General features: G+C 34.1%; 1 protein-coding gene across 15 annotated transcripts in view; it reads right to left on the reverse strand.

Annotated features, from left to right (window-relative positions):
* Positions 1–25,733, reverse strand: part of LOC106663561 (TLD domain-containing protein 2) — a 357,519-nt gene that overhangs the window by 28,865 nt on the left and 302,921 nt on the right. The window contains exon 1 of one of the 15 annotated variants that reach the window (XM_014388475.2): positions 5,831–5,963. The exons of the other annotated variants lie outside the window; for them this stretch is intronic. The gene's annotated coding sequence lies outside the window, so the exon portion shown is untranslated. Of the gene's footprint in view, positions 1–5,830; positions 5,964–25,733 lie in introns of those variants that run through there. 15 annotated transcript variants of the gene reach the window in all.

Here is a 25,733-nt window from a genome sequence, read left to right on the forward strand (position 1 = left end):
AGGATTTTCTTTTAAATTCTAATAATTAAGTTATTTGACAACGAATTACTTTTTTTTTATTATAGTCGAAGTTGCACAGTCTTAAGAAAGTTCAGTTTTTATAAAAAGTTACCATGATTATTAATTTCCTTTTATGTAAGTATTCATGATTGCATAAGGAAGTTAAGTTGACAACTACCTTTTTTATACATGCAAAGTTGAAAGCGACAAAGGATTTTTTAATTGTAAGCAGTTATTGGCTGCTAATTAAACATTCTTCAAGTTTGTGTATTTTAAAATATCTTTTCACGAGGTTTTATCATTGTTGATTACCTCTGGAAAACCCGCTCTTGAATTTGTTTTCTTCTAGATATAAATTTTACTGCAAGGATGCCGTGATTATATTGTTTCGTCCATAAAATTAGAACAATAAAATTGGATTGGTTGCAAAATCAACAGTTTCCTTGGCGCGCGTGTTAATTTGGATTTAAAATTGGATCACAGGACCTTGTCAGCGATTTAGTCGGGATCCGTTGGTTTAAGTGAAATTCACACTCGTTAACATTTTTGCATGAGGCTTACGCTGGAATAGTCGAGTCCTTGAAATTTTCAATTCTCGCTGTAAACTTGAACTATGACTTTCACTGACGGCAGAAAACCATTTGAACTGGCGTCGCCATGACCTTCCCGACTCAATCCGCCAATGCGTACGGTCTTTGAGGATATCAGCGGAACGAAACGCCTGTCTTCACGCGTGTACTCTCCTAGAGAAAGGATCACGATAATCTAAGATACAAGGCGATGCAGCTCGTTAATACAGCCCGTCCTCCTAAAAATAGCAGTTTCCCCTTATCCGGCATCGGGAAGCCCGAGGTATGGAACTCTATTGGAAAATATCCAGGAGAAACTTCATACGCAGCTTATGACCCACGGTTAAACCGGTTATGAAAACGGCGGATACTGGAAATAGCATCGCCAATTTCTCCCCTGCCCCGATGGTTTCCCCTCGGGGAAAACTGGGTCAAAATCATCCGCAAAAACACTCCAAGAAATACACCGTTAATAAAAACCCACATTGTAGAGGTTCGTGCAATAACTGATAATTACTTTCGGTTTGAAACCTATTTACCGAACTCGTTTACAATCACTTAACGTTACACAATACTTGATATTAATAACAATAAGGAGTGATACTCCCATTTAAACTAACATGCTAATTTGAATATTTAAATAATAAGTAATGTTCAAAGAGAAGTGAAACATTTGGCAATAAGTACATTTTAATACGTTTCGAATTTGACAGGAAAATAATTGTTTTGGTTTTGTTTAGAATATTTCAGTCACTTTGAAAATGCAATAGAATTTTTAACTATTTTCGTTCCTACGTGGAATAAATTTCGACAAGAATTTTTATAAATAGCGAGATGACATATGGGACATTTTTCGTTCGGAAGAAGCAATTCCATCGGGATAAAGAATAGGAGTCTTTTATTTTATAAGTTGCTTAGATGAAAAAGTAAATTGTGTTTAAAGTCAATCTTTTTAACGATTTGTTCGTTCAGATACAATTTTACTTTGAAAACGTAGCTACTTTTTCTACACGTAGAGGTTGATGAGACTTAAGGAACTTTTTGATCTGACAAAGCTGTTACTCTGCCGAGAAAGCCTTTTTTTAAAATAAAATACAATGTCAGGGAGATTTAAAAAAGGACTTTTATGTTTTAATAAAGGAGCTAATTGACGACAAAGCACTTTTTATTTGAACTATTGTTTGAAGAATTTTTTTTTCATAAATATGTTACTTTGAGTACAAAGCATTTTTTTTTATATAATGACAAGTTCGGTGTGTCTAAAGGGACTTTTTTGTTCTGCTAGAGAAAATACTTTAACAACAAAACACTTCTCAAAACAAAGCTCCATTTTATACACCTAGAGATTGAAGAGACTTAAGGAACTTTTTGAACTGACAAAGCTGCTATTACTCTGCCGACAAAGCATTTTTTTATAAATGACGAAGTCAGAGAAACTGAAAAAAAGACTTTTATGTTCCAATACATGAGCTAATTGACGAAAAAGTACTTTTTATTTGAACTATTGTTTGAAGAATTTTTTTCATGAATATGTTGCTTTGAGTACAGAGCATTTTTTTTATATAATGACAAGTTCGGTGTTTCTAAAGGTACATTTTTGTTCTGATAGAGAAAATACTTTTACAACAAAACACTTCTCAAAACACAGCTCCATTTTATACACCTAGAGATTGAAGAGACTTAAGGAACTTTTTGAACTGACAAAGCTGCTATTACTCTGCCACAAAGCATTTTTTTATAAATGACGAAGTTTGGGCCTTTTTGTTCTGATGGAGAAAATACTTTACCAAAAAAATATTTTTTCAAAACAAAGCACTTTTTTCTATAACCGAGAAATTGGATACACCAAAGAGACTTGATTTTTTTGTTTTAACCGGCAAATTTATATAAAGTCGTCTGATTTGTACACGTGTTTGAAGCATTTTTTTCCATTGTTCAATAAGTTAATTTAACAACAAAGAACTTGTATTATACAAGACAAGGTCAGACTGTATAAAAGGACTTTTGTAGTACTGATATAAAAGTTATCATCTCAAAGTACTTTTTTGAAAGTGTGTACTTGGCTGAAAGATTATTTTGTTCAATATACTTTGACAACAAAGAACACTTTTTATACATGACAAGACTGAAGTGTCTAAAGGTATGTTTTTGTCTGGGAAGTTCCAATAAGTTAAATTGATCCCAGAGCACTTTTTTGTTATACATGAGAAGTTCGGAGTGTCTTAAAGGACGTTTTATTGTCCTGATAAAAAGTTACTTTGACAACAATAGTCTTCAAAACAAAGCATTTTTTTAATAAACGACAAGGTTGGAGAAACCAAAGGGACTTGACTTTTTGTTCTAATCGTTTCGTTTGTATATGTGTTTGAAGCATTTTCCATTGTTCAAACAGTTACTTCGACAACAAAGCACTTTTATTATACAAGACAAGTTCGGATTGTCTAAAGGGACTATTTTAGTCTTGATAGAGAAATTATCATGGCGACAAAGTACTTTTTGTTGTACGTGTGTACTTGTTTTTAAGATTTTTTGTTTGTTTATACAAGAAAGTTCGGAGTGGCAAAAGGGACTTTTCTTTGTCTTGAGAGAGGAGTTACCCTGACGACAAAGTAATTTTCATTAGTTCACGTGTTTGAAGCATTTGTTTGTTCAGTATTTACTTTGACAATGAAACAATTTCTTTATATATGACAAGTTTGGAGATCTTGAGGGACTTTTTCGGTCTACTTGAGAATTTACCTTGGCAGCAAAGAAATTTTCAAAAGAAAGCACTTTCGTAAAAACGACAGGTTGGAGAGACCGAAGGGACTTTTTTCTGATAAACTAAGAACCATGTCGACAAAGTAAGTACTTCGTACATTTCTCGACTTGGTTAGAGGATTTATTTTCCTCGTTCGGATACAAAGTAATTTTGAAAACAAAATACTTAATAATAAACAAGTCGAAGATAGAGTGACTTAAGGATTTTTTAAAACTATTCTAATCGCTTCTATTAAACTTAGCGTGGTAATATTTACACAATTATTGTTGATATAATTTTTTCCGAGAAAAAACAATTATTGTACAATTATAAAATATAAATTTTCTCCTTATCCGATGGAAATGGAGGGCAATTTCTTCAGTACAAACACCAAGGCCGAAATCTGTTTATTTAGCTCCATTCACCATTGTTTGATTTTAAATAGGGAAAAAATTGTAAAACAGCGAGTCGAAAATTTTTCAAAATAATTTTCTCTTCTTTCCTCCGGTGTTGTTCTCCGGACGCGATAAACCTGGTTTATAGGTTCGCCAAGGATAAACAGCGAGAATCGGCGAAGACACGAGATTACAGGCAATTACACCTGACGAAGAGTTCAACCACACGCTACCTGGCCAACATCACGTCGCGTTGATATTGCGCTATTCGCTCTCAAAGTGGGCGTGCAATTTCTTTTGATGAAATTCGGGAAAATTTTTCTTACAGAAAGATAATCAATGACATCAGTAGCAAAAACGGTGGCAATCTAAAATATCATAAACCGTCAATAAAAAGTTTAAATTTCAACAACCAGCAAACTCGAATTACGTTAAATTATGCAATTTTATTGGTTTATCTTTATGTGTTTAATACTGCCAACTCTTCGGATTTTATATTGGTCTCTGATCGAACTGAAATAAAAAACAAAGAAAAAACACGATCGTCAAATCTCGTTAATTTATATTTAATCCTATGAGAGAAAATTTGACTCAGCGGTCTACAGGCTTTACTTTCAACAATTGGTTAGATGGCAAACAGTAGTCGGCCTTTTATCGATAAAAAGCGATAATGCGCGGACCCGACGATTAAAAAAATTCCAAAAGGATTTGACAAAACCAGAAATTTTGATCGATTCAACGGCCGTGGCTCGTTTTGGTCAGATGTCTTTCGGCATTTCGCCAATTTCGACAGACGAGTTTGTCCTTTATGGAGAAAGTCGGGCGAGAGGAAGATCGAAGAAAAATAATTCAATCCGTATCGGCAAAATTAATAAAAATTAACTTTTCATATACGACCTTATTACTGTTATAGTGTTATTAAATCACTGGCACAAAAAATAAATTATATTATTTCGAAAAAAATACAGCAGGTGAAAAGGTCAATAGTATAATGAAGAAAGGATCCTTTTAAACGGGTTTCATTGTTAATTAATAATTAATTGGATACAATTGATGATCTGTGAGATAAGGAGCGTCGCAACTACTGAAAAATACCAAGTAAAATTCTAAAAAATGTATTTTTTGGGGAAACAAGACCAAAATAAAGTTCTTCTATAGATTAAACAAATTGATAAATAAAATGAAAGTAAAACACGTATTCGACGTAATGTCCTCGGACTTATAGCTTGCAAATGTTTAGTAAGCAATATATTTAATTGATGACTCAATCATCAGATAATCGTTAATTATAAGTAATTGTGTATAAAAAAATCTATGTACCTATTTACTTTGTATTTTCCTTTATAGAGATAGAATCAAGTCGTTGAAAAAAATTCAACTTTTACATAATGATTCAGTCGAGAATTATGTTGCACCCAAAATATATTTTTAAACGGGTAAAAGTATTTAAATAGTCTTTTTTAAGTGGCTTATATTTGCATAAAACAATTTCTATGCAATGTAATTTTAAACCTTAGAGCTAATTAACAGGATGTCAATTAAGGAAATTTTGCTTTCAAATGTAAAAGTAAGTGGTGGTAGGAAACAATTCAAATTTTGAGTTGTAAACGGGCCCCATTGGAATTTTGAGGATTTGAGGCTATTATACTTTAGTATTGATTTTTAAAATTTAATAACAAATGGGTAATAATTTATAAAACCCTGTTTTCTTTGGCGCTGTTAAAATATTTTTATAAATTTTTTCGCATTTTTTTAAATAGAAAAATGAAATATTTTTCAAATAATCTATTTATTGAATTTTATTTAGTACAATGCACAAAGAGATTTAAAATATGCCGTGAATATGTGGAAAAGTGTAGTATTTTAATTAAATTAATGATGGAAAAAGTGATTTTCTCTTTTCGACTGGATTGCTACAAGATGGAAAAACGGTGAAAAATTTTTTTTCAGGACGGTGACCCCGTCTCCTCTAATTCCCGTTTGCACAATTTCGCCCAATTTTGGTTCCATAGATAACATCCCATATTCTTGAAAAACTGTTTAAATTTCGACGTTTCGATCCAAGACTCGCGGTCCTTCCCATCTCCTCCCAGCGGCCGGTGGAATTATAAGAAAATAAAAAATACCTCACAACTGGTGAAAAATTGGCGGGTATACGTTTAGAAAATTCGAATCCTACTCTGGTGCTATCGTATATCGTGACAACACAAAGAACTGAAACGTCACTGGAACTACGCCTGTGGCGAGCTAGCTGCAAACTGAGCAACAGTTCGACAACGGACGCTTCCACTATTCACGTCCCCACTCTCGCACGTTTTCAACCCTTGACGTAATGCTCCGCGGGGGTTGTTTTGATATAAATTAACATTTTTCATGCTATATATTTATTATATAACTAATCCACAATCTATTTCTTTTTACTAATTCAAATATTATAGACGAATATCTTGACACGCAAAGGTCTTGAAAATCGATTGGTATGAACGATTTAAATTTTAATTATTATTTTTATCATTGTGTGTGGTGTTTAGTGACCGTTAGTCAATGATTATTCGTAGATCGTGAGATGCGGTCTGGTGTGAGGTAGGTTTTAGAAAAACATTTTCTTTATCGTGCCAACGTTTCGATCTTTATTTATTCAGATATCGTGAGATGCGGTCTGGTGTGAGGTAGGTTTTAGAAAAACATTTTCTTTATCGTGCCAACGTTTCGATCTTTATTGAGATCATCTTCAGTACCTGGGATTTACAAACATTGTTTAAATTTAACAAATACGTGTAGGATGTGGAAAAATTTAATTTATACAATGCAAAAATTTTTTAAAATTTATTTTTATTTATTTTTTAATATACAATCAAAGTATTTGTGCAATTGTTAGTATTTGTGATTGAATATTGAAATAATTTTTGTTGCATTGTATAAATTTATTTTTTTATCCCCATCCTACATGTATTTGTTAAATTTAAACAATGCTTGTAAATCCCAGGCCCTGAAGATGATCTCAATAAAGATCGAAACGTTGGCACGATAAAGAAAATGTTTTTTTAAAGCCTACGTCACAGGCAGACCGCTTCTCACGATCTCCGAATAATCATTTTTATTTTTATTGTTTTTAATTGGTTTCGATTTAAATAAAAAATAATTAAATAATGCCACTCATTTGAATATAGGCAACCGAGGGGAACTCTTTATGTTTTTCCGGGTCTGAAACGACGTTGACCAAGCAATTCTTAACATAATTTAATTATATATATTAAGCATTTAACTGAAAAAGAAGCATTATTTTGTAAAATGGTTAAACTCGTATATTTTAGAAACTCAAGACTGATTAGAAGAGGCGGATCACCCCGAAATCGATCTCTTAAATAAAGCGGCTGAAAAGTACATAGGTCTGATTAGTTCCGACACATGCTAAATTAAGTAAATAATTAAATTTTTAACTTTTAACGACGCAAAGATCGCGATATTAAATTAATACTTAAAAAAATATAGACAACCCTGGAGCAAGCTAATTTTCCTGAATTTTTTAGACCAATAAATTCGGCCACAAACTCGCAGAAACGAGGTTTCTGTTGATAATTTTTGTTTTGACAAAGGACATAACAATCGGTTAAGAACTTAAAACATAGACCGAGTTATCAACTTAACCCATTTTTTGACAATACTTGCAATTCTTATCCTGAGTTTTGCGGGCCAATAAATCTCCATAAAACCCGTCAAAATAACGTTTCTTATCAAATATATTTATTTAAAAAAATTCCAAATAAAAATGTCTGCAAATAAAAACCGTTCAGTGTCTGCCAAGTAATGACTCAAACGGTTTTGCTTGACTGGCCAGACCTGCGATTACCGCACGACCACCGTCTTCCGCCTCGGGTACGAAAATAGGTTTACCGTTGTCTACTACGATCAAAGCAGTTAAAATTAACTGTTCTTGCACTTAAGATAATTTCCGCCTTACCGTCATTCAATTGGCAGTAAGTCTGACAAAGTGGTATTTTGTTTTCTGTACTTTTCGAAAACAAAAACTTCGTATAAAATACCAAAACTAATTAATAATGTAATACAACACGGAAGAGCAAGGTTTAGTTTTGTTTATCAATTTGAACGAAAGAACAAGAATTTCGTTGTGAAAATGCCAAATCTGAGTATCACATGGTTCAATCATGGGTCCCTCACTATTTATAATTTATAATGGAATCTTTCTTTCAACTTTCCTACAAATAGATTTTCTCTTATAAACGAATAATATCACCTGAAAATTAAATTTTCCCTTCAGAGAAAACTGGTCAAAATCACCGTTAACAAAAAATCATTGCGAGGTTCTTGAAATAAACTGATAAATTTCCCTTAAAATTTGAACACTGATTTCGTTTAATAGTAATATAATTTGCAGGAGTTTAAATTGTTACAATTTATATTATTTCGAACTTAACCGAGAACAAGAATTTCATTGTGAAACTGCAACATCCGAGTATCGTAAGGTTCAGTCATGCGCCCCTCACTATTTACAATTTACAATGAGATCTTTCTTTAAACTTTCCTACAAATAGATTTTCTCTTATAATCGAGTCATATCATTCCCTTCGGGAAAAACTGGTCAAAATCACCGGTAAAAACACACTAAGTTATGCACCGTTAATCATTACGCGGTTCTTGAAATAACCTGGTCAATTTCCGCTTAAAATCTGAACACCGATCTCGTTTAATAGTAAAAACTTGCAGGAGTTTAAAATGTTAAATTTGTGACATTTGAAAATGGCAAAAAGAGCGAAAATTCGAATGGTTGTAGGTTGAGATGAAGAGTTGGTGTCCGAGTGAATCGAAGTCATAGTTCAAGTGGCAGAGCAGCGGCGTATTTAGCCGAAGGTCGTGGGTTCGAATCCCGCTCGTGACACTGACTTTTTTATCTCAACCGAAACCTTACATAAAAAGAATAATTAATTGAAATAAGTACTTGGTCAATTGACCACTAAAACATAAATGGATTTTGTATTATTTCGAACAACAATTCCAAGAACAAGAATTCCCTTGTGAAACTGCCACATCCGAGTATCGTAAGGTTCAATCATGAGCCCCGACTATTTATGATTTACTATGAACGCTTTCTTTAAACATTCCTACCAAATAGTTTCTTTTATACATCGCTAGGGAGAAATATAGTTAGTTCTATCGATAAGTAATGTCTTTTGGGTTGCTTTAGTTTAAATCCACTGAAAAGATATTATTGCACTGTTTTCTCGGATGTCAATTGATTTAATCAAAAGCCACTTGTTTCATCAAAGTGCCTTCAAGAGTAAATATCCGAGAATAAAACCGATAATTGATTTTTTCACAAAAGGATAGACCCCTTAGGCCAACACTCTTTATTATTTATCGTTTACACAAATGGAAATATCTTTAAACACTCTTAAGTACATATACATATATATATTATTTTAATAATCGAAACTATCATTGGAGGTTTGAAAACTATGATTAGGTCTTGTTTAGGTTATCAGTTCATTTTAAATATTATTTATTGTCTTTATGTGACATATGCCATTTTTGCAATTTTAATCAAAATAAACTAGTGATTATAAAACGGACAGGGCAAGCTGATAAAAATCGATGTTTGTACACAAGAAGCACGGGGAAAATGAAGTTTAAATAAAAGATAATTCCAGGTCACTGATAACTTCAACTATGGGTGGGTCCAGGTCGTTTTTCCTCAAATTTGTTATCCATTTTCAAAGATTAATAGTGAAATTTAAAAAAAAAACCACGCTGATTCGCCTTCCGTCCTTGAAATTTAACGCGGGTGCATTACAAAAAGAAAAAAAAATCCAGTTTTCTCGAAATTGAGGCGATAACATGAAAAACGCGGTCATCGATTTGGGTCGAACTTCGGTGTTGTCATCGCGATAAGAAAGTTTAAAAGAAACTAGTTTACTAAAAATAGAGTGGATTATTTTTTTTTCTTTTTGCAGTTTGATGATGAATTCAACCACGGCAAGCAATATTTCAGTTTTCAGTGTGTAAATATCAAATTTTTCCGTGTCAATGGAATTTTAAGGATGATTGTGTTCATTCGATAAGAAAATGCGCACTTTCATAAATTTTTTTCAGCTCATACAACATTATAAAACAAAAGAAAAGAATTTTTTTTCTACAAATGCCCTTGACTAGTGCATAAACAATGTGATTGTTGTATAAACAAACGATCCGGCTGGGCGGAACGTATCGAGAAAGGCTATGGTATAGGACATTAAAAAAAATCCTTAGTCATTTACTAAAGTATGCTTCCAAACAAATTTAGGGTTTATTTTGAAACAATTATATAAACTAAATGTTCTTTTTCTTTTTCGTCTTCTTCTAATGAATAACATTAACGAGGGACATAACAAATTATGCAATAATTGCCGTATTTATCAAACGATCACTTTGTAGAACATCACCGAGCTGTGAAGCAATTTAGGAACTATTAAAGAATTTCGTTAATTTGGAAAAGCGTCCGATTCTTTTTTTTTCCCTAAACAAACCAATCAAACACCTCGGGATAAACAATTCCCAGCTTTTCGACACGCTAAGGTAAAATATTTTATATTATTTACGCATTATTATTTATATATTATGCAAAAAGGAGGGAAAATTAAAAAAGGTGAGGTTTAGGTGGGAAGTTGGTGTCCGAGTGGATCGAAGTCACGATAGCTCAAGTGGAAGAGCAGCGGCGTATTTAGCCGAAGGTCGTGGGTTCGAATCCCGCTCGTGGCACTGAATTTTTCATTTCAACCAAAACCTTACATAAAAAAGTATAATTATTAATTTTAAAAAATTAATTCAATCTCTATAAACTCTCGTACAGTGGTCACTCATTGCGTTCTTGCAGTGTCAAAAAATAGCAACATTATTTAAGACATTTTTTGAACAACCTTAAATGTATAACAACTAGCGAGAGCAATCAGTCACGATAGCTCAAGTGGTAGAGCAGCGGCGTATTTAGCCGAAGGTCGTGGGTTCGAATCCCGCTCGTGGCACTGAATTTTTCATTTGAACCAAAACCTTACATAAAAAAGTATAATTATTAATTTTAAAAAATTAATTCAATCTCTATAAACTCTCGTACAGTGGTCACTCATTGCGTTCTTGCAGTGTCAAAAAATAGCAACATTATTTAAGACATTTTTTGAACAACCTTAAATGTATAACAACTAGCGAGAGCAATCAGTCACGATAGCTCAAGTGGTAGAGCAGCGGCGTATTTAGCCGAAGGTCGTGGGTTCCAATCCCGCTTGTGACACTAACTTTTTTATCTCAACTTCAGATAAACCTATAGATTAATTAATTGAAAGATATTTGGTCAAGCGGACCACGAAAACTAGTGAATTTTATATTACAATTATAATAAAATGGAATGCTTTAATCAGTCAACCCCAGACTGAAGAAGTATGCCCAGTCATGAACTTTAGTAGGTAGTCATTTTGAGTCAACAGTCAAAGTGGATCTTCCGCCCTAAAGATGGGTCGAATTCACTAATTTTTGTAACTAAATATTGTCATCCCATCACATCAGTTTAGAATATAAATGTAGTCCAAGATATTTGGCTTTAAATGAAATTGATATGACCTCATTTATTCACATTTGTTATTGTAAATGGGACAAGCAATGATTTGTTGGTAAGGTTCATTTTGGTTGTACACCCATTCTTAGATCTTAGGACCCGGAAACATTCTATACAACTATAAAGGTGAGGAAGAACACTGGAGAGCATCAGATACAATGATATGGTATACAGATGGCCCCAAAACAAACGAAGGAACCGGATCAGGCGTTTTCTGTACAAGCGCAAAACATGAGCAATCAAACTCATTAGGGAAGTACACTTCGGTCTTTCAAGCAGAAATACATGCCATCAATGCTTGTGCCCTGGAAAATCTTAAAAGAGGTTACACTGGCAAAAAAATTCTCATAAGATCTGATAAGCCATTAAAGCATGTAATCGAATCACATCAAAATTAGTCAGTGAATGCATCCAAAATCTCCAAAACCTGGGGAAACACAACAACCTGATGATATCTGGCCAGGGCAGAGGTAACGAGTACGATTAAGTAATTGAAAGTTGTTAACTGGTCCGTCGGATCAAGAAAGCTAATGGATTTAAGTTGTTAAGAATGGTAAAGTAGTTCAGAGCCAAAATACCTTCGAGAACAATGAAAGTGGGATTTTTCCCGTGCTCTAAAGTCTAAACGAAAAACATATCTTAATAAAATGTAATCAAAACTATTTTTAACTTGCCCGTCATCGTAAACACCTTTTTTTAAAAAATAAATATTGATAACATAATGATTAGTCGACAAAAATAATTAAAGTAAAAGTGATAAGAAAGAAAATACTGTAGATTATCTTTAATGCATAAGGGGTAAATTATTGATATAAAACAACTTCTATATATTCTATTTATCACGTAAACTGTGTATTTAAAAAATTAAATTTAATTTAATTAAAAATTCATTAAGAGTACATATACTGTCTTTATGGATAGGCGACAACATACACAATATTTCTTACTTAAAAAAATAAAAACTTTTTTTTGCCAAATCTCATTTTTTCTTTTATCACTTATGATAAAATTAGTAATGTTATAATTTAAGATTCTAGAACTTTCGAATGTAAGGTGATAAACGTTTTTTCTCTCCTTGAGATAAATTTGTAAAGGGCTAGAAGATTAATGCCAATCGAACTCAGTTAATTTAAAATTATTTAATTTGAAAATATTTGGTAAAGTTTCAATTATTGTCATTATTTTTTATTGACTCCCACAAATTTGTTTTATCGATGAGGCGAGAAGTATTTCGATTTTAATCTGTACTAAAAATAAAGCCTTTAATATAAATTTCAATAAATTAATCTTTATGTAAGGTATTGGTTGAGATAAAAAAGTCAGTGTCACGAGCGGGATTCGAACCCACGACCTTCGTCTACAAATGAAATGTAGAGAGCTTTAGTGAGATCATTTTAAATATTAAATCCATTAGATTTCTTGGTTCGATTGACCGACCAAATAACATTTCAATTAATTAATCTTTATGTAAGGTTGAGATAAAATGATTCATTTTCGCCCAGAATCAAAGATTAAACGACATTTGAAAAATGGCAAAAAGGAGGGAAAATTCGAAAGGTGGGTTGAAATGGGAAGTTAGTGTCCGAGAGGATCGACCACCTCGAGAGGTTAGAGCAGCAGCGTATTGAGCGGAAGGTCGTGGGTTCGAATCCCGCTCGTTACACTAACTTTTTTATCTCAACCAATACACAAAGATTAATTAATTGAAATAAGTTATGTGGTCAAACGCACCACGAAATCTAATGGCTTTAATACAAAGTAAATCTTGTATGCCTATGCAAATCAATAAATGGCCTTTGTAATATTTTCATTTAAAAAAGAACTATATAGAATAAACTATAAAAAAAAGGAAAATGATATCGCCTGATGATGTGGTTATCCGAGGGAACGCACTGTACACCTCTTTAAACGAGAGAACGTATGACCTTTCGGGAAAAAAAGCTTCGAATCCTCTCCGTCCTTCAACTTGCAAGACCCCAGCAAAAGGGCTTTCCTGAGGAAACGATCGAAGGCCGTGGTCAAATTCAATTTCCAAACGGATTAGAAAACCCCCCAAAGGAATTGGCATTTTTATTATTTAAAAATCATACGGCGAAGGAAAAAATTAAAGGGCTTTTTTCTGAGCGTTTAATTTCCTTCATAATGGTGATTAGACGTTACCCTACATGACAATTGGGATCTAAAAGAGCGAGAATCGGCGGACCAGGTTATTCAGGTATCCAAGTTATGCCATAATGCACATTCAGAAAAATACCCACTCTCCCTTAACATGGAATGTGATGAAGTCAGACCAAAGCTGCCAAATCACGGAAAACAAAAAATTGAAGGTTGAACAAAAATATATAAGCACGTGTACGTAGTAAAATGTAGATAAATAACGAGGAGTTGCTACGTTTGTCTGAGTTGCACCATCAATTTATTTGTTTAAAATAGTTCAAATTACTTACAAATTGTTCAGTTGCTCATAATTCATAAATGATTTATTGCCTTTAACCTTTCGACCTCATTTAAGAAATGTACGCTTCAAAATCCTACGCGGAGATGTACTTGCGACACATACACACGGTTATTCTAATTGTGAATATTGACAGGGCTTTAATATCATGATTTGTTGGTATTGTTTAGGTTTTCAAGTTGTCACCGTATCCCATTGATCAAATAAAAAAGAGCGAAAACCTACGGACAAAACATTCCACCAATGAAATATTTGGTTTAACTAGATAAAAAAAAGATTTATGGAACATTTAGGCATAAAAATAATGAAATATCCGCCTCAAGGGGAGACGAAAGGGCCGAGAAAAACCGTATCTGAGTAAAAAAAAAAAAAAAAAATACATGAAGTAGATTTTTAAGTTTTTATGTTACCGATTCTAGGCGTCATTTACAAATTAATCGTGTCCTGAATGTGCACTTTTCAAAAGTTTAAAGCATGCCACTTGTCTTCCTCGATCGGGCAGGCAAAAAGCGAAACCCGACGGACCAAATAATCGAAAATTATTGATAAAATGGCACTATTTTGCCGATTTTGGGTTCAATTAAAAAATAATCTTCAACCATGAATGTCCACATTTCCAAGTTTTAAAATCTGTCGCTTCCCTTCGCTGATCTGATCGGAAAAAATGAAACCAGATGAACCAAATGAAAAATTCGCACGACAGGACAATATTTCTGTAGAACTCTTGGCGATTTAAACAAAACTTAACTTTGTTGCTTGTCTTCGCTGATCGGACCGGCAAAGAACGAAACCACGCGGAACAAAAAACAAATACAATCGACGGATAAGAGAAAAACCAGGCGGGACTAACTGATAAAAGATCAAGTTTGTCTTTTGTCTTTACTGACAAATAGCGAAACCAAGCGACAAACATCAAATTCAATGGGCGAAAACAAATTTTTATAGGATCCCTGGCCAAGTGGACCAAACAAAAATTCAATCAGATTTGAATAGAACCCTGGTCATAAAATAAAATTCAGGTTCGTGGCTTGTCTTCATTTTTCGGACCGGATAAGAGCGAAACCTGGCGGGCAAAATAATTGAAATGATAAAATGTAAGGAGATTTAACGGTCAATAAGGATGTCAATTTTTAATCTATATATCGATATATTTAATTTTAGGTACATTGCGATTATTTTATAACTATACGAGCTACCCCGACTGGAAGAAAGAACGATATTGGTCAAGAATAATTATATAATTCTTAATAAGTAGTAAGAATATAATAACAAAAAAGATATAAAAAAATAGATTAAGGTTATAAAAATTAAGGTTTTTAAACATTTCGAGTGTGTTTTTCAAGTTGCTACTTGTTTTCTTTTTTTCGATGCATTAAAAAGTTATTAAAATACTTCCAAACAACACTTTTTTGACTGTCATAACATTGTGCAAATACAGATGCCGATGCCGACGAAGAAGGCAGAATGATTAGTTAGGTTTACCTAAGTACCACGGTTTATACAAAATTAAACTTATATACATATATCGATGTCTCATACCAGACGGCAGGCTCTAACCCACTGACAGGGTTCTTTGTTGTAATTATCCAATAATAAATAAGAAAAATTTATAGTCGTTTTTGTAAATTAATTTTTTCGTAAATAAAAAGCGTATATATCGATGCATTTCAACCAATATATCGATATATTTTAAGTATTTATACTTAAATATACCGATGCATTTCAACCAATATATCGATATATTTCAAGTATTTATACTCAAATATATTGATGCATTTCAACCAACATATCGATATATTTCAAGTATTTATACTCAAATATATCGATGCATTTCAACCAATGTATCGATATATTTCGATACAAAATATTCCATATATCGATATATATATATATCGTTGCCAACCCTAATGGTCAATAGAGTTTGCACGACGTCGTAGTAGTCTTTGGTATTTGTCAACTTGATTTGTTTTAGATTTCTAAAGCGGTTGGCCATTTTAGCAATTGGGCATTGTTTAGAAGATAAAATGGGCAAAAAACAAAACAAATTAATTTGATGAAAATTGCAGGCAACAACATTTTTGTTGAACTGAAGAAATTTATATGAAATTATTTATTTTCGGCTATTGAAGGAATTCCACACCTTTAATATCCATCTGTTTTTCCTTTCTTAATTAGGGGGTTTATCACCGTTGCATCACTGTGATTCAGCGGGAAAGCGGGACTACACCAATCGCGGTGACCCGTTAAAAGGTAAACAAACGGACGGGTTTCCACAATTTCCCGTCGGCTCCGGGTTTTCCCCATTCTCCTTTTCCCGATCGCGATATCCAGGAGGAAGAGGGAAAATTGAGAAATAAACCACGGGAAGGATCGAAAGACCGACTCCCGGCAAATCCGCTTGACCGACCTTGTACCACATAATATTCCGCTTTTGTTTCTGATAGATTTCGGCCGCGCACTTCCTGAACGTAATGCGTGTTATTACCGATATGTATCTCTAATGGAGTTCCTGAAAATTTGTCCGGAGGCGGCCCTTACGCCTTACGTTGTTGCGGTCACGTAGCTATAATTAATAAACAGCCTTCGCCGTCGGATAAAGAGATGCTTTTTCTCGCGAAGGGTAAAAATTTACAATCCTTGGCCTACAAGTCGTCTCGTTTTATTGATAACATCGAGTTTTATTAAGGGATGGAACGCGTGAGATGCACCATGATTTTATTTCGTATGACCTCTGTTGAAAGTTTAATCTTAATTAACCCGACGGAAGCTCTCTGAATTTATTAAAAGATGTGCCACACCTTCGCTCTCAATCAAAACCCATTTAGATAACACACTAAAAAAACGAAGAGATATTGGGCCTATAAAGAGTCGGAACTCGAAATTACTTCGCCTTGTCCTTCATTAATTTCCTGAAGCCTTCGTCCAATATTTACGAATGGAAGGAAATTGGATTGAAAAATTGTTGAGGTTCGAAAAGTGATCGCTTAAATTAAAAAACTTCCGCCGTGGATAAAATATTGACGTGGAATTATTCAAATAAGTTTTTTGCCACCCAACAAAGCTTTCACGAAAAATTTAATATTTACGAGTACATCATAGATTTTAATAATAAAACATTAAACGTACACACTTAGAAAGCACCCGCAAAGAGAGAAACGAGGCGGATTAAATAAATGAAAAGTAGCGATAAAATACCAGTTGATTTAAGCAAAATTTAAGTTTGCCACTTGTCTTCACTGGTCGTACAGGCAAAGAGCGAAAACGGGCGGACCAAATAACTGTACAGTTCATTAGATTTCGTGGTCCGATTGGCCAAATAACATCTTTCAATCAATTAATCTTTATGTAAAGCATGGGTTGAGATAAGATTTGAAAAATGGCAAAAAGGGGGGAAAATTCGAAAGGTTGGGTTGGGGTGGGAGGTTGGTGTCCGGGTGGATCGAAGTCACGATAGCTCAAATGGTAAAGCAGAGGAGTATTAGCCGAAGGTCGTGGGTTCGAATCCCGCTAGTGACACTGACTTTTTTTATCTCAACCCACACCTTACATAAAGATTAATTAACTGAACAGTATTGCTAAAATGCCAGGAGATTTAAATAAAATTCAAGCTGATCTCGTGTCTTCATTGATCAAACCGGCAAATAACGCAATGAGCGAACGGCAACTATTAAATTCAAGACTCTTTTCTCAAAATACAAGAAGTAGGTTTTTTTTAAATGGCCTTATGGACTATACATTAGCCAAGCCAGACAACATATTATGCGTATGCGTATTGGGGGCTGGGTAACGTGGAAAAAGGCCCGGAGACGACGGTGGGAATCGAACCCACTACCGAAATAGAAACTTTAACGCTTTTATAAACGATTATTTTGACGTTTTTAATCACTATTTATATAACCTAAATTTAATTGTTCTCGCAATTTAGTCGCTTGTCTTCAATGATCAGACGGCAAAGAGCGAAAACAAGCGGACCAAACAGCAACTTTCTACCAGCGATTTAAAGAAAATTCTAGTTTGTTGCTTGTCTTCTCTGATCGGACCGGCGAAAAGCGAAGCCAAGGGGACCAATTGACTGAACCGTATTGATAAAATAACAGGAGATTTAAACAAAATACAAAGTTGACGCTTCTTTTTATCAATTGGACCGGCCAAGAGCGAAACCAGGCGGACCAAATAACTGAACAGTTGCTAAAATATCAGGCGATTTAAAAAAAATTCAAAGTTGACGCTTCTCTTCACCAATTGGACCGGCAAAGAGCGAAATCAGGCGGACCAAATAACTGAACCGTATTGAAAAAATGTTAGGCGATTTAAACAATATTCAAGTTGATCTCCTGTTTTCACTGATCAGACGGGCAAATAACGCAAAGAGCGAAACCAAGTGGATCACAAGAAACTGCAACTATAAAATTCAAGACTTTTTAATATGTTCTCGAAAGTTAGTCGCTTATTTTCAACGATCAGACGGCAAAGAGCGAAAACAAGCGGACCAAACGACAAATTCAACTGAAAGAAGCAAATTTCCATGGGCAAATAGCTAGGTTATTTGATTTTACAGTGTTCTCTGCGTATCAACTTAACGATGTACTTTGTACGATCGTAAGTGACTTACGAGGACGGATGGTACGAGGGTTAAGCCATTAAATTTGCCCTTTCTTTCAATTGTCATATATAATTCATTAATTAGCCGAGAGGTTATAAGATAAGGTAATAAAGATATAAATCGCAAAAAAACATAACATTTAAAGCAGTAAAATTGGTTTTAAACTGGTTATACAGTCCGAAAATCTTAGTTAAGATTCTAGCGCAAGGACGACTTCACAAATCGTGACTAGTTTTGAAAGTGTGACTAGAAAAAAAAACCATGTTTTAACACCTGGTAATTATAACTTTTGCGATCGATCGTATCAATTTGTTCGTCATTGATCATCAGTCCTCAATGGTCAACAAAACGCTGATAGACATTCTTTTGGTCAATAATTTATGTGTCGAATCTATGATTTTGGCGGAATATTTAATAAATGCGGAAGCACCATTAAAACCACTCGGATCGAACAAATAAGAGAAAATTGATTATTCCTTTATCTTTGTTTCAACAACTACAACAGAAAATGTTACATTTATTAATTAGTTCACTTGAAGAAAAAAAGTTAAGTAACAGACGAATTTTGTTTTGATTAAGTGAGAAAGTGAAGCTGGTTTTGATTCTGAATATAATTTTTTTTATTTGTACGAAATTTGTAGGTAGGAAGGTGTGTGGTGATTAGTGACCGTTAGTCGATGATTTTTTGGAGATCGTAAGAAGCGGTCTGCCTGTGATGTAGGTTTCAGAAAAACATTTTCTTTATCGTGCCAACGTTTCGATCCTTATTGAGATCATCTTCAGGGCTGGCAATGTAACAAATACATGTAGGATGTGGGAAACAGTGAATTTATACAATGCAAAAAATATATTTTTTATATTCAATTAAAGTATTTCTATCCACTGAAGTGTTTGTTTTCTGCGTAAGTGTGCCATTCTTGCGTGTCGTGTTGAGAGTGCCAGTGAGAGGAAGGTTTATTGGGTTTTGGGATCATAGTAATTAATGAGTACTTCCAGAACTTAGGATGTCCTTAGTTCTAATGACCGATTTGAAAAGGAAGGACACGAGGGCTTTTTTTTATGAAGTGTACCGATAGGAGTACTGCCTAAGTAATTAGGTTCTGGGTTTTTTGTAGGGAATTCGTCGATAACTTTTTTGATATCATTTGGAGTGATAGGTTTCGGAGGAGGAGATAAGGATGAAGGTTCGTCTAAAAAGGCGTATTTGTGATCTGAGTGTGTTTAGTCCAATATGTCAGGGTGTGGAGTGAAAACAGTGGCAACATAATATATTTAAGCTTGAAATAGCTTGACTAGCCGTTTGGTGCAAGACCAGATCGATTTGTCCTTAGTAGTGTGCAGTAAATTTTTCAAATTTTGTGACTTAATTTTTTCCGTTCTCGTTTTATATGCTCGTTTAATGTATTGTAGTGCTGTTTGTATGATAGTTGTCATTTGCCATTTGGAGCGAGCCCGGCTTTTGTTCGTTATTAGATGTATAAGGTATGTCGTTAGAATGAGTCCATTTAAATGCTTATTTGGCGTTATTGGTAGTGTCGATGTTGACAAAGTTTCTTGGATGAATTTATTAATGACTACATCTAGTTCATCTTGTGTTTTTAGTGATATTCTTAATTCAATTTTTTCCTCAAGTAGTTATCTGAAAAGACTGGACATGTATGATGGAACTGTGATCAGAAGAAAGGTCATCGAGTGAATGTCAATGCATAAGGGGAATATTGGACGGGAAGAAATAAATATATCAAGAATGTCCGGAAGTTTCGACACTGATGTAGGCCAGTAGGTTGGAGTGGGAGTTGATATGACAGAGTAGTTTGAGGATGTGATGGTACTAAGAGCGTTTCCATGAGGATTTGTCGCACGAAGGTCCCATTGTTGGCATTATAGTCGCCTCCTGCTAGGAAATTGGGTTCAAGGGATCTAAAGAAGGATGAAAGCTTGTTGGGTGATGGTTTAGTTGATAGGATATATAGATGCCAATGTATGGTTGGTTAAAGAGAGTATGAAAAGTAACTCAACAGAATGCCTAATGTCAAAAGAAAATATGGTTATTTGACATTGGGGAGTCTGTTGAGTTACTGGGAATAAAGTTACGATCTACACAATTTCGGATGAGGATGGCAGGTCCACCGGGTGAAGTGTTGTCAGGATGATCCGTCCTTTAAGTTGTGTAGTCGTAGTTTATGCGACGGTCGTGTAATAGGTCAAGCTCATTTCTGTGGGAGCTCAAACCATTTGCGTAAGGAGTGAATTCTGAGTTGAGGAATAATGGGGGACGTTTGGGCAGGAGTTGATTAAGTTGATAGGAGTGTTACTAGTGGAGTGAGAAGGGATTCAAATTCATTTATGAAAGTTGAAAGTTGAGAGGACATATCAGACACTGCAGAATGAAATTGAGCTAAGAACGCTTCTTCCTGGTGAAGTGGGAAAGTATTGTACGGTTGCCTAGTGACTGAGAGTAAACTGGTCGATCCACCCATGAACTGCCTGATCTGGAGAAAGCTCATCTATTCGTTGTTGTTGTTGTTGTAGGTATATGTCGGCTATTGGAAGACTGTGGTGCATATTCCAAAATTGCAAAGTCATTTCAATCTGGAACTGGCTGTAGATTTTTCCTGTCATAAGCTGGAGGAGGTCTCCTCAATCGTTGAAGTTCTTTGTGCACCGAACAGCCTTTATAGTTTGCCGAATGCGTTCCCTGGCAGAGGACGCACCTTGCTAGATGTTACGATCAATAGCACAAGTTTCCATCAGGTAGGGTCCATACGGCACAATTAGGCTTATGCTGATAGTATGATTTTGTATGCCGTACTGTCGGCAACGTTGAACCAGTGTTTGTCTCTGGTAGTGTACTTCTATCTGGATTTTTATGTAATACACGTCTACTGTACAAATGCCATAAGTGTTTTGATCCTTTTGCAATTCGATCCATTGACGTCAATCGGTTAAAAAGTTGTTCCGAACACTTACCTACAAAGGAATTTTTTTTTTGTGTGTGCAAAGAGTTCTTGGGCTCAGGGTCGAAGGAGAAAAGCGTGAAACTATTTCAAATACTTTCGTGACAAAAAGTATTTACAAGTTTAAACTGGTCTGACCAAAAGTGTTGCCCCTTTTGCCCTTGAGATAATACATTTTTAATGTAACATTTCAAAACGAGACGATAAAACTGAAGAAAACCGGCGATTTAAATATCTTGGGATCAAATCTCGTCCGACCGATTTCGATGTAAATGTGTCATGTAAATACTACATGAAGATTTCCACTTGAAAAGAATATTGGCTAAGAAAAAAACGATACACTGTAAATTAATTTATCTCGAGTGGGTGGGCTTCTGCAAATTGAACTTTGGCCAACCTATTCAAATCTCAATCGCTTTTAACCATTTAGCTTTAATAGTAATAAAAGAAATTACTTTAGGTTAAACAATGAAGAAAATAGACAATATAAAATGTATGATTCATGATCATTTGGCCTGGCAAAATGAAAAAACACAAGAAAAAATAAGACTATAACATAGTGAAAATTGTAAATCACGTTTTTAACCCCTTTTCAGCACTACTGCATAGCGAAAAACTTCATTTAAAAAAATGAAATACTGTTAAGATAAATAACATCATGAAATTTATAAATCTTCAGCGGTTTGACTAAACTCACCATTGGTCTGACAGGTCTCGCTTTTACACGTGAGATTTTAGCCTTTTCAGCACTACTGTCACACAAGGAAACTTCATAAAAACTGATAAACTATGAAGATCAGTAACGTCATCAAATTACTAATAATGGCTCGGCCAAACTGATCACGGGTCCATCAGGTCTCGCTTGTACCCATGATAATTTAGCAGTTGCAGCACTATGGCTATGTCAAGAAACTTCATGGAAGAGAAAAAAAAACGAAAATAATTACGGAGCTAAGTAACATAATGAAATTAATAAGACATAAGCGAGAGATTTCAGTCTTTTCAACACTATTTCTATACAGGGCAACTTCATAAAAAATGAAAAAAAAACTGAAGATAAGTAACATCAAAAAATTAATAATAACGGTTTTAACCATGATATTTTAGCAGCTCAAGAAACTTCTCGGAAAAAAGAAAACAATAACGGAGATAAGTAACATAAGACTAGCGGTTTTGCCAAACTGATCATTGGCCTGTTCTTTGGTCTCGCTTTTCACGTGAGATTTTAGCGTTTTCAGCACTATTTCCGTATAATCAAACTTCATTCAAAGGGGGAGTCGGTTTAGAGTTGACACGGCGTTCATCACTGAAGGTAAAGGTCCCGGGTTCGAATCCAGCGGCCCTGCATTTTTTCAAAAACACCGGCACCCCAAGGATCCAAATAACCTCGTAGTTGAAATACCCCCGTAAAAAAACGTCATTACATAAACGGGGAACTATGAAGATGGTTAAACTAACAATAATCGTATTATTGTTTTTTAGACATCAAGAACAGCGTGACGGACCGGACTAGTCGACTAAATAATAGAAACAAAATCGTCCCAGCCTCGGTCCTATCCCAGACACGTTTCCAGAGCTCAAATTGGAAAACAATACTAACACTTCCTATGTAATTTAAGAAATCGTGTAACATCTTTGTTTCGAGTCGCGTCCTTTAATCGTCGCAATCCCTGCAACAGGCAACACTGAAAACTACTTAAGCGGATTAACATCTAAAGAATCGGATGGGGTTTATAAATCCCTTTCCTCATGCTCTGGGCGAAAGAAACTCCGAAAGGGAGGGCGCGCCGTTAAGAAACGAAGGCCGACTTGTACATGAATTCAATAAGAGTTCCAGCTTCGAATCCGGAACTCTATGCTCCAACACGTTTTAAAATATCGCGAAATAAAACAACACGAACGACCCAGGAGATTATTTACTGTTTATTACTTCGTTTTATTATTAGCACACGAGAATAAATCGTCTCAGAATGATTAAAACAGGTTAGAGCGGTGTTAAATGCAATCTTATCTCTGAACGCAGAAAAAAAAATTAAGCACCACGTCATAGCAAACTGAATTTTATTTTTATTTACCATTCTTGTAGACATTTTAAATCCGTCTGGATAAAATTGGAAGTCCAAGTAGCAAACCTGCTCTGTGGTCTTGAGATTGAAAATGTTGCACTGGTCTAGCGTTTTTCACATTCAATGGTAAACTTTGGATTTTCTCTTCATTTCATACTTATTTAATGAGGTTTTTTACTGTGGATTTAGATGTACATAACTATTTTTATATATCTCTAAAGTTGGGTGATTTGCAGCGATTCATACGTTGTCAAAAAGTTCCCTAATGGAAATTAAAAAACAATTAGCAGCTTTCACATTAGATTTCTTTATAAACGTGGAATGTATATTTTATCTAAAGAATTTGGGTTCGTCCATCTAAAATAAAATTAGTGAACGATTTTTAGGGAAAATAGTTTCTTTAAAAATGACGAAAATCTGAAATGAGCTCGTTTTGACTTGTTATTCTAAGCGAATCAATAATCATATAATTATTGGGTTGTCCGGAAAATAATGCAGGATTTTGGTATTAAACAAAAAAAAAGAAACTAGTTACTTTAAAGCAATGTTCTTTAATCAAAATAATTTCCCATACNAATGAGTAATCCTGTAAACGTAAACAGAATATTTTATATAGATTTTTTTTAATGAAAACTTAAAATCCTGCATTATTTTCCGGACAACCCGATATTTAATTAAATATTGAAAACTTTTTGTTTACAAATCTGTTTTTATGAAGGTAGGCAGTTAGCAAAATCATTTGCTAAGAAGTTTTTGTTCGGCTTTATTAGAGGAAAATTAACATGGTTTAGAAGGGTTTTATTGTTCAAATAAAAGAACATTGTGGATAGAACTGTTTATTTGATAGGGTATGAGTGAACTTAGAACTTAGTTTAGAGGGCTTTTGTTAGTCGTTAGTTTGCTGTTTAGAACATACAAAAAAAGAAGAATAGTTTGGATATTTTTGTTGCTAGGGGATGAGTGAACTTGGTTTAAAAATGTTTTTTAATTTAGAAGAACCATTATAATAGAAGATTTTTTGTTGATAATTCATTGAAAAAGGTTTGGTTAGGAATTTTGTTGTTTTATGGAGATGTGGAGAAGAGTGAGCTTATTTTTATTTTTGAGAAAACATTTCAGAAGTTTTTGTTGTCGATAGGGGATAGGTGGACTTGGTTCAGAAAACTTTTTTTTACGGAAGAACAATTTGGTTGGCTGTTTTTTGTTAGGATTTAAGCTTTTTAATATTAAAGTTAGAAGTTTAGAGGACATTAAAAAAATGTTTGGTTAGGAATTTTGTTGCTTTATTGGGATGTGGGGATAAGTGGACTTGTTTTTATTTTAGAGAAAACATTATTTCAGAAGTTTTTGTTGTCGTTAGGCGACAGGTGAACTTGGTTAGTAAACCTTTTTTTTTTTTAAATGGAATTATAGTTTGGTTAGCTGTTTTTTGTTAAGATTAAGAAGACATTAAAGTTAGTAGTTTAGAAGACATTAAAAAAAGTTTGGTTAGGAATTTTGTTGTTTTAAGGAGATGTGGAGATGAGTGAGCTTATTTTTATTTTACAAAAAAATTTCAAATTTTTTTGTTGTCGTTAGGGGATAGGTGGACTTGGTTTAGAAAACTTTTTTTTAATGGAAGAACAGTTTGATTAGCTGTTTTTTGTTAGGATTTAAGAAGACATTAAAGTTAGAAGTTTAGAAATAGTTAGAAGTTGTTAGTTTAGCTCACTCTTCTCCACATCAACATAAAACAACAAAATTCCTAACCAAACCTTTTTTCAATGTCTTCTAAACATTGAAAAAAGGTTTGGTTAGAAATTTTGTTGTTTTATGTTGATGTGGAGAAGAGTGAGCTTATTTTTATTTTAGAGAAAACATTATTTCAGAAGTTTTTGTTGTCGTTAGGCGACAGGTGAACTTGGTTAGTAAACCTTTTTTTTAAAATGGAATTATAGTTTGGTTAGCTGTTTTTTGTTAAGATTAAGAAGACATTAAAGTTAGTAGTTTAGAAGACATTAAAAAAATGTTTGGTTAGGAATTTTGTTGTTTTAAGGAGATGTGGAGAATTTTCCATAAGTTGTTATGGAAACCTGAGAAGCACGCATAACAGTCTTGTCAGTTGAAAATAAAATCCTTTGAGGACAAGAGTTCATAGTCCTATGACGTAAGAGGGTTTGCCTCGGCTTTCACGTCGAGCTTTTAACGTATTTACGTCACAAATGTATTGAAGAGAGCGACATTCAGGAAGGCTCAGTTAAGTGTTGCGAGGAAATTCTTCCAAAACATTTCCACGTCAGTAGACTAATCGAAAAGAGCGAAAAACAACGGGTCAAACCATTTTACCGATGGAGATTGATAACTTCCGC

Source organism: Cimex lectularius, unplaced genomic scaffold (genome assembly GCF_000648675.2).
Source record: "Cimex lectularius strain Harlan isolate CLEC.00 unplaced genomic scaffold, Clec_2.1 scaffold100, whole genome shotgun sequence".
NCBI lineage: Eukaryota > Metazoa > Arthropoda > Insecta > Hemiptera > Cimicidae > Cimex > Cimex lectularius.